We start from the raw sequence: 16,259 nt of genomic DNA, 5'->3' as shown, positions 1-16,259 counted from the left end.
TGTAAGCATGTGACACATGAATCCAAATCCTTGCTTCTGGTAGCGGCACACATAACATGAATATCGCTAGGAACATCATCAGGATCTTCCCTGGGCTGATGAAGGGGAAAACATCGGGTTCTCCGAGCAAGGAATGTCGGTTGTCCGTAAGGGCAGTGCTGTCATCCTAGCAGTCACTGCTATATATACATCTAAAAGTCAATTCACAGATGATGGTAATCTTCAGAGCCTCCACAGATGTTCCCACAGTTGAAAGGTCATTTGGCCGGTCACGGTAGCCGAGCGGTCTGAGGCATGTACTGTTTTCGCTCGCTTGCAAACCGGGATCGTGGGTTCGAATCCCACTCAGGGCATGGATATTTAGTTTGTGTGTGTGAGTTTTTCTGTGTTTGTGAACAGGTAGAGGCCTTGCGACGAGCTGATCACCCGCCCAAGGAGTCGTACCCAAGATCTAGAAAAACCGAAGTGAACGGAGAAGTTCATGGAGGTAGGCGTAGGCCCACTGGGGCTGTAATGCCAAGAAAAAAAAAAGGTCATTTGAACTTCAGTGGAAATAAATGGAAGCAAACTTATTCTGAGGGGGGTGCTGACACAGGCAGTCAAAACTCGCCTCTCTCACTGATGGGCAGAGACACCGACAGGATCCAGCCATTCTGCGTAGGAGGGGACCGAACGAAGCCGGGGTTACACTCATTCAGGCTTGATGAAGATGCAGCTGCATATCCCCACATTTTCTTTGGTCCAGTGATTCGTATGAGAAATGTTATCGCGACGCGAGCAGCGCCTTGTCTTCCCTGTTATGTTCACTGCTGAAACTATGAAAAACGTTGTCAGTCACATCAGTAAGCGCTGTTGTAATATAGCATTCACTGCAGCACTCCCCCTGAAGTAATTACAAGAATATGAGAGAACTTCTGCACAAGTACGTAGGATTTGAGGATCTCACAGCGGAAATTATGAAGATTTTGTCTTCTGGGATTTAAAGACATTTAGTCCGTTGAAAATCAGCCCAAGTTCTGGAGGAACATAGCGCCTCCATCTTCGGGGTTGAAGAATAAGAAATGCAAGAAACCAGCGTGAAAGCAAATGGCGAACAAGAGGCAACATACGAGTATTCCTCCGAAACGTCGGTTGACTTTCAACGGACTACACGGAGTTATAGCCTAGAGGACAAAGTTCTTATGTATATAATTCGAACTTCCTGGTGATTTATACCTTTTCAAATTTGCAATAGCACTTTCAACCTCGAAAGGGCTAGGATCGTGTACTAACGGCTGAGCTGTATGGATTTCTGTCTGCCTGACAGCACTGAGCCTATATACATTCAGTAACTGAGAGAAGTAGTTCCTCCACCTATTCAAAATGTTGTGGGAATCTGCAAGCAGATCACCATTCTCATCCTTCACTAAGTTACTGCTAGGCTGGTAACCCCTTTTAAAGTAATTTATTCCTTTATACAGGTCTCTAATGTTCTTGTTCTTACTGTTCATTGCAAGCTCATCAATTTTGTCTTTCAGATATTCCCTCTTTTTGTTCCTGAAATGCCTGCTGGTTTCACGTCTTATATTGTTCAGATTATCCCCATTTAACTCGCTTGGATCCTGTAACCATTGCAGTTTATCTTGTTTCCTTTGGTCTATTAATTCTGAACACCCTTCGTCGGACCATGGCTTATGCGTCTGCAATTCGTAGTACCGCAGACTCTTTTTGACTGAAATTGTCTTTATATCCTCTCTAATAGTTTCCTAAGCCCTATTAATATCCAGAACAGCGTGTAAGTTTTCCAAAGCTGCGAAACTATTTGAGATTTCAACACAATACTGTTCTTTATTCTGTACCTCGTTCAATTCCTTGAGACTGAACCTTTCAACATGAAACTTCTGCATTGTTTTTTTTACTTACTGCCAGCCTCTCCTTAACTTTTGCCACCAGACAGTGGTCAGTATCACAGTCTGCTGCTATGAACCATCGGACATCAAATATACTTGAATGCCGTCTCCTTATCACTGAAATGGAACAAATTATAAATAAGAATAATTTATTTCTTGTTTTCAGGAAGACTAGGTTCATAATTTTATGACATTAGTACAATTCACAACTGCATTAAACTATCAACAACATCAAAACTATTGCTATGAATGCAATATGGAACTTATAAATGAGCAACGATAGAAAATGGAAAGGTATTTTTAAGAGCATTTCTAATCATGAATCGTGTTCTTTGCAGCGACATGAACACTTAGCTGAGATGACAAAGCTAAGGGCTGCATACAGAATTCACTGCGGGAAGCTCGGATAAGTAGCTGCTTACATGAACTACTGATTGCAATTGGTCATTTCCTACGTGTGAGAAAAACGGTTCCAGTATTTTTTGAACTCAATTCAAATGTTACGATTAACAACAGAAATTCTTCTTCTAGGTTCGGAAATATGGACTAACTCTATCGATTGGGTCCAACTGAATAAGCTTTTACCTGAGGACGGAGCCCATTCTCCGAAACATTGTTTTTAAATAAAAAAAATAGGACGACTTTTTACGTCCAAAAAGTCGATAATTGCATAAATTCTTCTACTTCTGTGAAAAAGTATAAAATGTTAAAATGGCATTATCAATGCGCATGCGTCCTAGTTCCGACATACCAGGTCTAGCAAAAGGTAATGTTGTCCCTGCGTGTAGCTGATTAAGCATCAAGTCATGAAATGCATGGGGGAGTGAAAGTATCGATGCACGTATTCTTAACGTCTTATTAGACGGAGGTGAGTGGCCCCTGTATTCTCGGAGAAGCAGCCCTCTATACCCACCGGATAGCATAGGCTCCACACACAACCTAAGAAATCATGGAATGCCGGATACACGGAATATCAACAGAGAAATGCATATATTTGAACTAATTTTGGAAAATTCAACAGTAACTGGAACTCATTTTAATCAAGTTTTAGAAACAATAACTTAGAAAAATCAAGACAATGAAGAAATTACTTAAACGTATCTGCCTGATGATGATCTTACGAGGTCGAAACATGTCGTAGAAGTAACATTTATACATAAAAGCGACAACGCAGTACTCCAACAGTCCATGAGCACGACAAAAAAAGCATCTCCTTGCAAATCAAATCGGCAACCAGTGCAACAGGGATATAGTACCATCTGTCTTATGTGACCTAAGATATTACATTCTACATAATCTGAAACAAAGGAATCATATTACTGATGCTTGAATAACTGAATTCTATGTTATGTATACACTTGCTCCGAGAACTCCATTCCAAAGAACTGCGGATGGATTTATGTGTGAGAAATCACCTATACTACCTGACTTTGCGGCATCAATACGTCCAAACGCCTCCCGAAGGAAAAGCTGTTGCATTAGAGTCTCTCTTAGTTTAGGTGAAAGCTTCTAGTAAACTCGATGGTTCTTCAGCGCATTCCGAAACGTCTCTCTTGGACTCACCCTGTAACAAAGGACTCCATCACACCATCACAGCTTCCTTCTTCACGATTAATTTTTAGTCTACGTTCGATCTTTAATGGAATATCTTGAGATCAGCGCATTCTACGTGTGTGTGTGTCTGCGTCCATAATTTTCAACTTCCGAGCCAGCTGACAGATATTCATGAAATGTGGTATGAACATCATGTCATTGCAAGCCACCTCACTGACTCTTTATTCATATTTACCTACAATGAATAGGCCAGACAACAACATGGCGGCTCGAGATCACGTGAGGTGCACACGGAACTATGATCGTTTAGTTTAGGGTTCTCGATTGATGCATGCAAACAGAAGTAGAAGAATATGTAACTTCTGTTAAGATAACGCTTTCGTAAAATGTGAAATAACAATATGGCGGGCGAGCGAAAATTTCGGTTTGATAGTTTGATAGTGAAAATTTAATGAAATATTCGGGCTAGGCATGTAATATTTGGTACGGAGATAGGGCATATAACATAAGAACAAATACTTACTTACTTACTCATGGAGCTGAACCCTTCTTGAGAAGCCAAATCTGCAACTACTCAAGAATTTCCTAGCATTTTATGAAATTCGAAGGTTCATTACCGTTATCACAAGAGCACTCCACTGCTTCCTATCCTGAGCCAGATCAATCCAATCCATACCATCCTATCTCTCTAAGATCCATTTTAATATTGTCCACCTACCTACACAAATTATATATAGAAAATTTATGTAAATTAGCAGTTACAAACGTGATGAGATTGCAAAATCTTGTGGTTAACTCGACAATTATAAGTACTTTTAAACAACAATTTTCCATTAAGTAAAATAATATATAAATAATAATATTAAGAATATGTATGTATTGAAATGTATGCTGTAGGAAAATGGGCCTTACGGATTTTGGTCGGAACTTCTTGCAGTATTATCCTTGCAGCTATGCCTCGGCTTCCCAAGTTTTCTCCCTGGAGGATCCCTGTACTATATTTTGGTATGCTTTCCCATTTTGCCCGTCAGAGAGTGAACCCATTTCCGTAAGGATCCTAACAATAGACCCTAACAGATTGCGGGTACAAATTATTACATTCCTTGTTATCCTTCCGCTAGTTCCTCTAGAAGCCAGAACTCCAGCTGCGAGTTGTCTGGGATCGAACCGCAGACCAAAGAGCTAAGCAGACTGATTCCAGTAAACCTGCAGGGGCAGCGGTGTGGGTGACGGTGACAGCTCAATGTTGCGATGAGAACTCTCACTTCCTCTCTTTATCTCTCTTTGCGGCAACGAACGCAAGAAGCCATCCTTTCCTGCCTAATCACAAATGTTTACAATAAAGCAGATGTACTGAGGTCAAGGGAAAGCCCATGGCCTGAATTCCTTATCTTCATTGAACTGACGCGCTTTCCCGTCAAGCATACTCACTTCCAACCGTCTACCCATTCTGCTCACACGAATATTGATAGTGATAACCTCCTGATAACGCAGGCAGCCATCTTGGGGCCAGTTGTACAGCGTACTGAAGGAACAATACAAATATGGAAGACTGGTTCACGCGCAAAAACTGGAAGGGCATAATAACTGAAACATGGACTTATGAGATCTCCTAGAAAGGATGGTGGGCCCCACAGTCTGGAAATCACTGGCTTAGGAGAATGTGTGGCTAAAAAGAGAATTAGAGCACCTCTTACTGATGCGAAAGAAATATTCTTGCAACGTTCATAAAGTGAAAACTTATCTGGTCAAGATTTCAGTCTTCCATTATGTGACACAGTGAAGTTTAGTAGATCTGTAACCACGTTAGAAACTCAAATCTCACATACTTCGTCAGTTTGCATGTTGAGCTCTTAACAAACGCTAAACAGATTTGACTTAAATTTGGTACTGGGGATCTACACTGAAAGAAATATTTAATTCTAGTTTATATCGGTCAAATATAAACGCTACTTTACATGAAGTTCAAATCGAATTTTTCCATCATCTCTTAATACATAGCACAAAAACCTCTGTAAATGCTCAGTTGGTATAGTGTCGGGCTACGAACCGGACAGCCAAAGAGCTTGGTTTCGATTTCAGGCAGAGGTAAAAGGCTTTTCTCTTCTCCACCGAGCCTCCTACCTGATGTGCACCGGTGACTCTTTCACAGGGATAAGGGGGCAGGAGCGCGAAAATGACCACTCACTTCCATCTAGTGCCGAGGTTAAGAATGGAGGAGCTATATATCCACTCTTCCATGGAGTGGTGTTTAATTATTTAAGCACAGGGAAACTTTACGTTTACATGTTCTACAACATTCACCTTAAATATTCTCCTGGCTGGGGGGGGGAGGGCGGGGATTCGTGGAATAGTGTTTCTACTTGTGTATAGTGTGCTGATGTTTGTAATGAGATTAGTTTTCCAGCAAACAGATTTGTACGTAACAAACGAACAGCATGGGTGATTAGATACTCGAAGAAGCAAAAATAGCTTTTAGACAAGTGTCACGTTTTCTGTAACTTTCCTCTCTTTGTTATTTACTTACTCATGGAGCTGAGCCCTTCTTGAGGAGAAGCCAAATCTGCAGCTACACAAGAATTTTCCAGCATTTTATGGAACCTGAAGGTTCATTACAGTGTTCACAAGAGCCCTCCATTGGTCCCTATCCTGAGCCAGATCAAACCAATCCATACCATCATATTTCTCTAAGATCCATTTTAATACTGTCCACCCAGCTACGCCTTGGTCTTCCCAGTGGTCCCTTTCCTTCTGGTTTTCCCCACCAATATCCTATATGCATTCCTTTTCTCCCCCATTCGTGCTACATACCCTGCACACCTCATCCTCCTTGACTTTATCATTCTAATTAGTTTAAAGAACGTAAATTTTCCGGAAAGCAAATATAGTTTTAGAAACATCCCCCCTCCCCAATATATAGGCAGGTACCGTGGAAAGATATGACATCCACGTTTTGAAGTGAACAGCGCCATTTCACATGTATCTAGTTCACTTCGTCACACAACAGAATCAGGTCAACGAATCAGCCTGTCAGGCAGAAACCATTTCAGTGCTCAGTGACCCGACTTCACATCGGCCACTTCTTCAGAATCGTCCCGTGGAAATGAGAGGACACACGGACTGAGAGAGAGACAGAAACACTTGGTTTGCTTAAAACCACTTTGTAGGATATCGATCCGGGGGAAGAGCGTCGCAGGGTGCAGAGTTCACGACTAACATGCAGGAGAGACCATCCTGAGAATCTGATAGCTCTTCACCGGGCTCTTGTTCTGAATTATATTCTCATCCTTCAAGATTCATTTTGTAGATTCGGAGGAAAGTAAGCTTACAGCAGCAAGCAGAGTAATGGCTCTTCTCGGCTTACTTACCAATCCTGAAGATGGATGCAGTACATTCCTCCGAAACGTCAGTCCACATCTGCTAGATTACGCAGCATTACATCTCAGAAAATGTTACCTTTCACCTATTTTAATATTATACTTCCATCTGTTTCTGAGCAAAAATTTGTGCCAGCTCTCGTAATAATTGTGGCACGCAGTAGCGTAGTTGGTTGAGGCACTATGCTTAAAACTGGAAGGTAGCGGGTTCGATTCCCGATGAAGTCGTTGGATTTTAAAATTTACCTAATCCTTCCAGCCGCACTATGGCCCTGGTGTCGACTCAACCTCTAACAGAAATGAGTACCAGGAAAAGTGCGGTAGGCGCCTGAGGTTGACAACCTTACGGCCATCTGTGAGCAGACTGTCTAGAAAATGTGGGAGCCCCGACGTCTCACAACTCTGTAGGTCTCCACGGCCTGTTGCAGGTATAGTTTTACCTTTTACCTTTTTTATTGTAATCGTTAGCCACGCTAAGTATTCTGTAATTAGTTGTTAATGATTTATGAAAAACAGCCACAAAACTTAAATGTTTTACGCTGTCGCTATGACAACTGGCCTCCTTTTCCTTTAGACAAAAATTACCATAGTTCGTCTAACACTGAAAGGAACACGCAGCTTTTTTTTTCCTTCAGCTTTTGGAAATGAGGTCGTTCTGCCAACCCAAGCTGCCATTTGCGGTTTTCTGCATACAGAATAAATATAACAAGAAAGGTATTTATTATTTAAAATAAATAAAATCGCGCAACGGGTTAATCTAAACCACGCAATAAACAACTACAGGCTAAGGCATTTCTAGCATCCTGCAGCGTTTCTCCATTGCAGCCAACTAAAGCATTTCGAAGGAAAATGACATCGTAACATCCGGGGTCCGGATGAAAGGCATCCAAAATACAAAAATTGTATCTCGGAAAGTAATTGTCGTACACGTATCCGGTTTATGTCATCGGAAAGGAACACCCTGTAAGCTTGTTTTTTCCATGCCCGGCTTACGCGCATGCGCCGCCACATTTCTGCCACCATGTTAGGAATCACTTCGACAGAGAGATGGCTGGGAGATAGATCGGAAGAAGTGGAGCAAACACTTGGCCTCCTAGGTCGCCAGATTTAGCCCCACTGAATTTTTTCTTATGGGGTTATGTGAAGAACTTTGTCTACCAGGTTAAGACCAACGACCTTCAACGTCCGAAAGCCCGCATAAGGGACGCTGTGGCTACGGTAACACCAAACATGCTGGATCGTCTGGATATTTGTCGTGCCACCAAGGGAGCCCAGGTTGAAATTTATTGAGAAAGGTATACACGCAGAAAAAATTTTGATAGTTCCACTTTGTAGTGGTGTAACCTATAAATTTCTATAATAAAGCTTTCCGAGATTATTTTATTTTGGGTTCCTTTCATCCGGACATTCTGTATAGATCCTTGTACTTACATACTCGTAAGTATTGAACCTATTCGAAATGGTACTATTCTTCTTGTGCCTGAGGCCCATGTCATGAGGATGTAGAGCTCTGTGCATTCCTAACCTCGACTCTTTCCCGGAGATGAGTGATCTGCGTTTAACTCCAGTCGCTAAATGTCGGAGGAAAGGGGTCAGAGTATCGACTTGATTTCGATGCCCCAGGTGCGACGTGGGCAGGACGCATTTGTCAGGAATCGACCAGCCTGTCACAGACTTAGTCCGGCTCTGCGTTTGAATTCAGAGTAGGTGCAGCTTTGTATGAGGTGACAGGATTGTGAAGGAGGACTTGGTAGGAAGCGATACTACGCAGCTCTATTCCGGCATGAACTTGGAGAAAGGAGTAATTAATACTAGTATCGCTATACCGACCGCCTCTGTGGTCTAATGGTCAGAGTTCCTGCCTACATGTTCTGAGGTCCGAGTTCGATTCCCGGCGCTACCAGATTTTCTGAGAACGGCGTCCACTCAGCCTCGTGACGATAATTGAGAAACTATTTCATGGAAATAGGGGCTCCGGTCTAGAAGACCGAAATTAATGGCCGTGGGGATCCGTTGCGCTGACCACGCGACACCCTCTATCCGCTAAAGTTGGCACTAACTTCGCCGACAAGCGGCGGTCGCTCGGTCGGTATAGTTCGCTTGCGGGCTCAAACCACATTGTATACATACGTTGGGATGAAGAAAATGTAAAAAAATATCAGTTTACAAAGGAAGGAAATACAAATCTTCATTGAACGTAAGGAAACTATAGATTTAAGCGCAATGTCCTGGGAAAACGATCGCTGGAAGGAGGGAAATATGTTGCGAGAAAAAAGTATAAGAAAAATGAGCTACACTTTGGAACGGACAGGAGGAAAACTAAAGGGAGTTAGCACCCAGTACGTGGGACAAGATGAAGGAAGTGAAGAGAACAAGACAAGCAGAAGCCTCGCTATGATGGGAGCATCAGAACATCGTGAACAACCGAATGAAACAGGGCTGTGACCTTGGAATGGGACAGCAGTTTCAAGTAGGCCTAGTTCACTAACTAGAAAACGTAACCAGAACGGAGGTCCCGAGTGTTATCGCTTTACAATCTGACATGCATTGCAGCGGTTCTCAAGCAAACAATTCCTGTGGTCTCATTTTGAATTTAGAAGCCATATTCCATGGCCTACTTACCTACCTATCTACCTACCACTCAGCACTACAGCCCTGGGTGAGCCTTGGCCTCCTCTACAACCAGTCTCAACAACCAATGCGTGCTGCCGTAGGAATGGAACAAATTTCTTTTTACAGGATGAGGTTGTTAGCCTCATGCCCAACCCCCAACCTGGAAGACCAGGGTATCTCTTAGTCTGGATTATACCCTTTGACCTTTCCGGCATGGGTGACCCTATCAGTAGTTAAACTACCGCCGGCATAGCTCTCCAGGTCACAGAGTCACGCAAGCCCAACCACCACGACCACGACAAGGTGGAGACACTTTTGGGGGAATGTTCTAAGGCCACATAGCACAATTAGAGTTTAAAGTAACAAGTCATAAAAATAAGATTACTTTAATTCTGGTGCGTCAATCTGGTGGCCCATTGGGTGCATGCGATCCCCTGGGTAATTTTGGTTGCCCCGAACAGCGAGTGATACCAATGGCCTTGTGGCCCGGTTCTTGTTTTCCTCAGGCCAACCATGGGTAGCGGGCTACTCACTAGCCTGTTCATATCGACGCCATCCCGCGGTCCTCTCTCGTTGCTCCAGTAGCTCAACCAATATGTTTAGGGCATCCGAGCGTGTTGCAGTGCAAAAGTGAAAATCAGACCCTCCCGCTGCTGTTTGTTCTGAAAGACAATTGGCTCGGAGGGTGAGAATGGATCGCAGGGAAGTTGTGCATTCCTCAGGGTTTCGTCCTCATCCTCTTGTTCTCTCTGTTGTGGCGTATATTGAATTTGCTCATAATAGTGTCATTATCATATCCAACTATGAGTAGGAAGCCAAAAATAAAGAGACTTGCTTCGAAAATTCAGAATTTGTCTCCCAAGCTGAAGCCAATATCGTGTTTGATAGAAACCGTCATGGCCGGTACACTTATAGAGAGGTATTGACTTGACCTGACTAGGCGAGAATGAAGATAAGTGTTCTCATTTCTGTACGGAAGCATCTGACTTAAAGGGTAAAGCTATCCCTGTAACAGGCGGTGGAGGCCCATAGAGATGTGAGACGTCGAGGCTCTCACATTTTCTAGACAGTCGGCTCACAGATGGTGGTAAGGTTGTTAGCCTTACGAGCTGGCCGTCCTTTACCGCCTAGGAAGATTACTGGTACTCATTTTTGTTAGAGGCTGAGTCGACCCCAAGGCCATAGCGCGGCTGGAAGGATTAGGTCAATTGAAAAGTGCAGTGATCTCATCGGGAATGGAACCCGCGACCTTCCGGCTTTTAGCATAGTGTCTGCAGCAACTACGCTACCGAGTGCCCCCTTCGGAAGCATTTTCTGGTCAGGATTTTCATTGTGCCTGATGTTGATAGGATGCCAAGCAAGAAAACGAGGGCTCTCGGAGACGACCTACTTCTTTAACCTAAATAGATTTAAAATGTGGATGAATTTAATACTAAAAGAAGTCTTCATATTGTAGCCGGGCCTTTCTATATGTAGGTAAGAAACTTTGCAACCTGTGGTATCAGAAGTTGGGGCTGATTGGATGATGGATTGTGTTTGTACATGGGATGGAGTTCGGAGGTAATTCTACTGCTTGTGTCAAGGTGGGACCGGGAATTATTTCGAGGGGTACCCCGGGCGCCAGCAGTTATTTTGAGTGGGGAAACAAATTACAAATTTTGAACGGTTGGTTGTACTTAACCGTGGGGTTTGAGGGGCTAGACTCAGGGAAATTGGGACTTCTTACAAAACCAAAATTCACAATTTCGACAAAGTTGCCGCCACAAACCCTGACCTCTTCGGCTTCCTGCCTCGCTACTTAATTCAAGGCTTATCAGTAGCCGCTTCTTTGAACCGAGAATGGAAACTAACTCCCTCACAAATTAACTATTTGTAGGTCTAATGTAAGTAATTCCAAAGGCTCTAATCAGATCAAATTAATTATACACTATCCTAATTTCGAATGCTACAATATATAGGTTAACGCCTCTCGGTGTATGGTATGGTGGTATGGAGCTTAAGACACACATGGCGTGAAGGTGGTGACTGGTTAATTCTGACTTGGGCAGGGTCCAGTATCAGACTTCTTTTAACGCAGTGATGTAACTTCGGGTTTAATAAAAGCAGGGTGACTCTTGACCTTTCAAGAAGACCCCGCATATAATAACGAGACACTGTCAAGCGCGTGTGTGTACAGACAGACATACATGAATTCGTCTTAATGTCGATTATTACTATCCGTAAAATAATCACGATAGAATAATCTGTAAAGACGAAACATGTGTCGCTTTTCATGCTCCCAGAACAACTGCCAGTAATATGAGGACTGCAAAATATGCAGCAGAAATAAGAGAACTCAGCACGTCCAGCAAAGCAGTAGGCCCACTGGCACAAGGAGGATAGCTATCACACGCTGTTACTAATAATATCATTTGGTGCAGAAAAACGGAAATTTTTAGCCACTGTAAAGTTAATTTCTACCGCATTTTGCTTCAAACTACACGCAATTGAAGGAGGATATACAGTAAGAAAATGGAAAGCCCTGCATGGCGACAGTTCATTGGATTTGAGGTTCTCATTGTGAATAAGTGAGATTGTAACATGAGATGTTAATAAACCCAATCATCCAATCCAGAACCCGTTTTTATTGGTTACGGAGCCACAAACAAGTGACAATATTTCCTGATATTTTAATCACATTCGTGTAACATGTTCGCTTTCAGGTCTTTTGACTCTCATAACAGTGACTGTACGGACAAATCACATTCCGAGGTTGGTAACAATGTTCCTTCCATCCATTACCTGGGCTCCTATGCCACGTATTGCTAAGGGTTTATAAGTGAGTGCATGGTTTTATGTCTATCCGTTGATATGTCCAGTCCGTATAATTGCAATGTTTCACCGAACACTGCGATACCGTGTTGTGCGTGTATTAGCGGTGTAGTATAACTTCTTGGGGCAAGGAATTTATATACCGTGGCGAGAAAATTCCAGAGTTTGTTACAAGTGATTTCATTTGATGTCGCTTTTAACACAGCCTACGTCTTGGCTCTAGTGATGAAATAATATTTTAAATTAAGAACTCAAGAGGATACGGTTCAATTTATGATAATCACGATGTAGAATCCAATGCCTCTCATCTTCGTTAGTTCATTTATCGACCTTTCCTCACTTCCATGCGTTATACAGTGCCGAAAGCGAAAAGACCGTGAAAGAAGAGGAACTGGTGAAAATGCGAAACTCCCGAGTGTCAAGCAGGAGTACAGGTAAGTCTTCACAAATCAATGGAGTACAAAGAATGCAGGAGGCGTAGAATCCTGTAGTTTGTTAACCGTCAGCTCACCATGAACCAGGCTTTCCACTTGCCGCATTCTATAAATTGTCTATATTGATATCCACTTCATGAGAGCCGGGATAGCTCAGTCGGTATAGCGACTAGCTACGGGCTGGACGACGGAGGAGTCGGAATTCGAATCCCGGTAGGGTCAAGAATTTTCTCTTCTCCACGTCGTCCAGACCGGCTCTGGGGTCATATCAAATGGGTACCGAGGGCTCTTTCGCAGGGTATTAAAGTCGCCGGGGCGTGAAGCTGACCACTCACCTCAAGCTAGTACCGAGGTCAAGAAAATGTGGATCTATACATCAACTCCCCCATACGCCTTCACGGCGTAGTAGTCAATTAGCTAAGCACAGGGACAACTTGCCTTTACTTTATATCCACTTCATAGTTATCGCGAATGGAATACGTAAGTTTATATCAGGAAGTTGACAGAAAACATTTTCTTGTGGCCAAATTTCGGCGGACCTTATATCGGGGTTACCCCTTCTTCGGCCCTACGGGCAGTGAGGTAATACTTTGGGAAGAGTGCTCAGGGGGATGGGGGTGCTACACCGTTCACCGTGAAAATATTTAACACATGTCGCCTTCGATATTGGATCCGTGTACTTTTCTTATGTGGTTCTATTTTTACATTTTTAAGTTTAGGTGAACACTAGATTGTGGAGGAGCTAGGGGAACTTGCCTAGCCCCCTCCCGGCCAACATTAGAACTGACTTTTAGGAACATAAGTACAAACATAACTTCTAGCCATTATTTCAGAAAATTGAAGAGTGAATGCCTTACAGCATCTCCCGCGTGAATTCGTGTATTTTTTATTGCTAGTGGGGTGGGACTAAGTCCCTTGTACTGCGGCCACTTCTGGCCTATTGTACCAGCCCCAGATGATAGGTGAGGATGATTGTGGAGCAACTGGTGGAATGAAGATTGGCAGGGGAAACCGAAGTACTCGGAGAAAACCTGCCCCAGCGCCACTTTGTCCACCACAAATCCCACTTGATCATACCGGGGATCGAACCCAGTCCGCCGCGGTGGGAAGCCAGCGACTAACCGCTTGAGCTATGGCGCAGCCCGGATTCATGTATTTGAATCTGACAATTCTTTATAATTTGTTTAACAACGTCCAGTTATCAGAATTGGCACATCGCTTTAAGAGTTGAAGTTCGATGACGTAAATTATTTTGTCAGAATGAGTAATATTATCAATGTCTGTCCCTGTCGCACTGGCGTGACGTCACCACATACCCAGCATACCTCACAGAAGCCGGACAGTAGTGTTCAGGTCGAGAGAAGAAACCAGCAATTAGCAATAAATGGAAACCAGACCCCAGTTCCCAGTGGGGAATTGTAACCTGCAGGTCGGGAGAAGGGAAATGCTCCGCAAAATTGAAAAGCGGTGAGGGGGAACACGAATTTGATTTCTGTGAGAGCTTTCNTGAAGTGTCTGTTTTGTGTAGGTGGTGTGGTGGGCAGGGGGGGGGGGGGGGGGGAAGAAAAGTAATTTCTTCTGTATCAATAGATTTCAGGTTAAAGAAATCCATAGCCTTAGGTTCAGACCTCAGCCTTTGTATGGAATTCAGAAACCGCGTATGACGGATGCCGATTTTAAAATTTCCAGTCGAGCTGTGTTCTTAATTGTCTTGAATACTTTTATCGCTGTGGCCGATTTAATTCACTATGTGGGGTTTGAGGTTCTCACAGCGGTGGTTGCAAAGGGTTCTATCTTCTGGGATATAGCTCAATGCAGTGTGTTTAAAATCAACTGACGCTTAAAAGGAATATGTAGAGCAAGAATTGTGGAGCTATACCTTCACTCCCCAATATGACCCCATAGCATAGAACTTAGTCTAAGCACAGAGGTGACATTAACTTCAACAGTAAACTTCTGTCTTGTGACTGGTTACCGCAGTTTCAGAAGAACCTGCTATTTCCATCCATCCTTAAGCTGGACATAAGTGTTAAGGTAGAAAGGTAAAGTTGTCCCTGTGCTTAACTAACTAAGCACTACACCATGAAGACATACAGGGGAGTGGATGTACAGATATTGACCTAGGCACTAGTTGGAGGTGAGTGGTCAGCATCACGCCCTGGCCGCTTTATTCTCAGGGCAAGAGACGCCAGTGCCCATTGGATATGAGGTTGGATGGATCTCAGAACCGGTGTAAACGATGTGGAGAAAATTCTTGACCCTACTGGGACTCGAACTCCGACCCCTCGGTCATCCAACCCGTAGCCAGTCGCTATACCGACTGAGCTATTCCGGTTCTTGAACATAAGAAATACATCAGAAAATTCGGTATTCACCCACAGGACTTCAAGGTGCTACAACCCAGTATACAGCAACACGAGTATAAACTGCATCGCGATGGAAACTGGTACAGCTTGTAAGCGCATAGTGCGCGGGGGCGGCACTTCCCGCTTCTGGAATTCATTGAGTCCAAGAACGTTTCTTTCAGTACACCCAGTTTCGCCATTGCGTCTGAAAGGAGTGACGTTAAGGAACTGATTAAGCGACACTAATTTCTCGCGAACCGGCACTATAACATGGTCCTTCACAATTGTATTTCGTCATTCACTTTCTAAATGTTACTGATCAGTCACCACTACTGAAATGTCATTTCTATTCTAATGTTTTGCTTCCATTTGTGCAGCCCTTTCTGAGGACTTCTGTAATAAAAAAAAATAAAATAAAAAACTCCGTGATCTTAGTACGCAAGCGAACTATACCGACCGAGCTACAGCCGCTTGTCGGCGAAGTTAGTGCCAACTTTAGCGGATAGAGAGGGTCGCGTGGTCAGCGTAACGGTTCCCCACGGCCGTTAATTTCGGTTTTCTAGACCGGAGCCGCTATTTCCTTGAAATGTCTCCTCAATTATCCTCACGAGGCTGAGTGGATCCCGTTCCAGACCCACTACTTCACAGAAAATCTGGTAGTGTCGGGAATCGAACCCGGGACCTCTGGAGCTGTAGCCAGGAGCTCTGACCACCTGACCACAGAGGCGGGCCTCGCCAAATATGACAGTACTTAAGCTGCACTCGGAACCAATCCGGGGGTTGCAAACAGCCGATAGATTTTCGCATTCAGGACAGGAGGCGGCCGGCCGCCTCCTGGTATTTACGGAATCTGCATGCAAGGGGAGTCGGACAGATGTGACCTCGTTGCTTTGTTGCTCTGGTCAATAAGATGAAACGTGCAGATTATGCTGTGCTGGTACAAGGTCATGATGTATCTGGGAACATTCACAACAAGCCCACAATCACATGCAACTATTATTCACAAGAACAAAGGTTCGGAATATAGGCCCGCTTTCCTTCCACGTGTTTCAGTCTATGCTACGGCCGGCAACAACGTTACTTAAATTATAAAAGGGTTACATGATTTGACGGTCAATTCCTGTGTATAATATCCACAAAAAAATTCCTTTCTGGATGAAATGAGGGCTAGGCAGTCAGCCATTTGCCATTTGCGGCTTCTGCCCCTTGATCAGTGGACCAGTGGCCAGTCCGTAG

General features: G+C 43.7%; 1 long non-coding RNA gene across 2 annotated transcripts in view; it reads right to left on the bottom strand.

Moving 5' to 3' along the window:
• Positions 1 to 476: 476 nt before the first annotated feature.
• LOC111862865 overlaps positions 477 to 16,259 on the bottom strand; it is a 35,248-nt gene continuing 19,465 nt past the window's right edge. The window contains exons 2-5 of one of the 2 annotated variants that reach the window (XR_004512865.1): positions 3,314 to 3,453; positions 2,981 to 3,186; positions 1,903 to 2,006; positions 477 to 815 (exon numbers count right to left, since the gene is read on the bottom strand). This is a non-coding gene — a long non-coding RNA (uncharacterized LOC111862865). The remainder of the gene's footprint in view (positions 816 to 1,902; positions 2,007 to 2,980; positions 3,187 to 3,313; positions 3,454 to 16,259) is intronic. The other variant, XR_002842504.2, reaches the window with a different exon arrangement.

Source organism: Cryptotermes secundus, unplaced genomic scaffold (assembly GCF_002891405.2).
Source record: "Cryptotermes secundus unplaced genomic scaffold, Csec_1.0 scaffold1105, whole genome shotgun sequence".
NCBI lineage: Eukaryota > Metazoa > Arthropoda > Insecta > Blattodea > Kalotermitidae > Cryptotermes > Cryptotermes secundus.
This window is presented reverse-complemented; position numbering and strand designations above follow the sequence as displayed.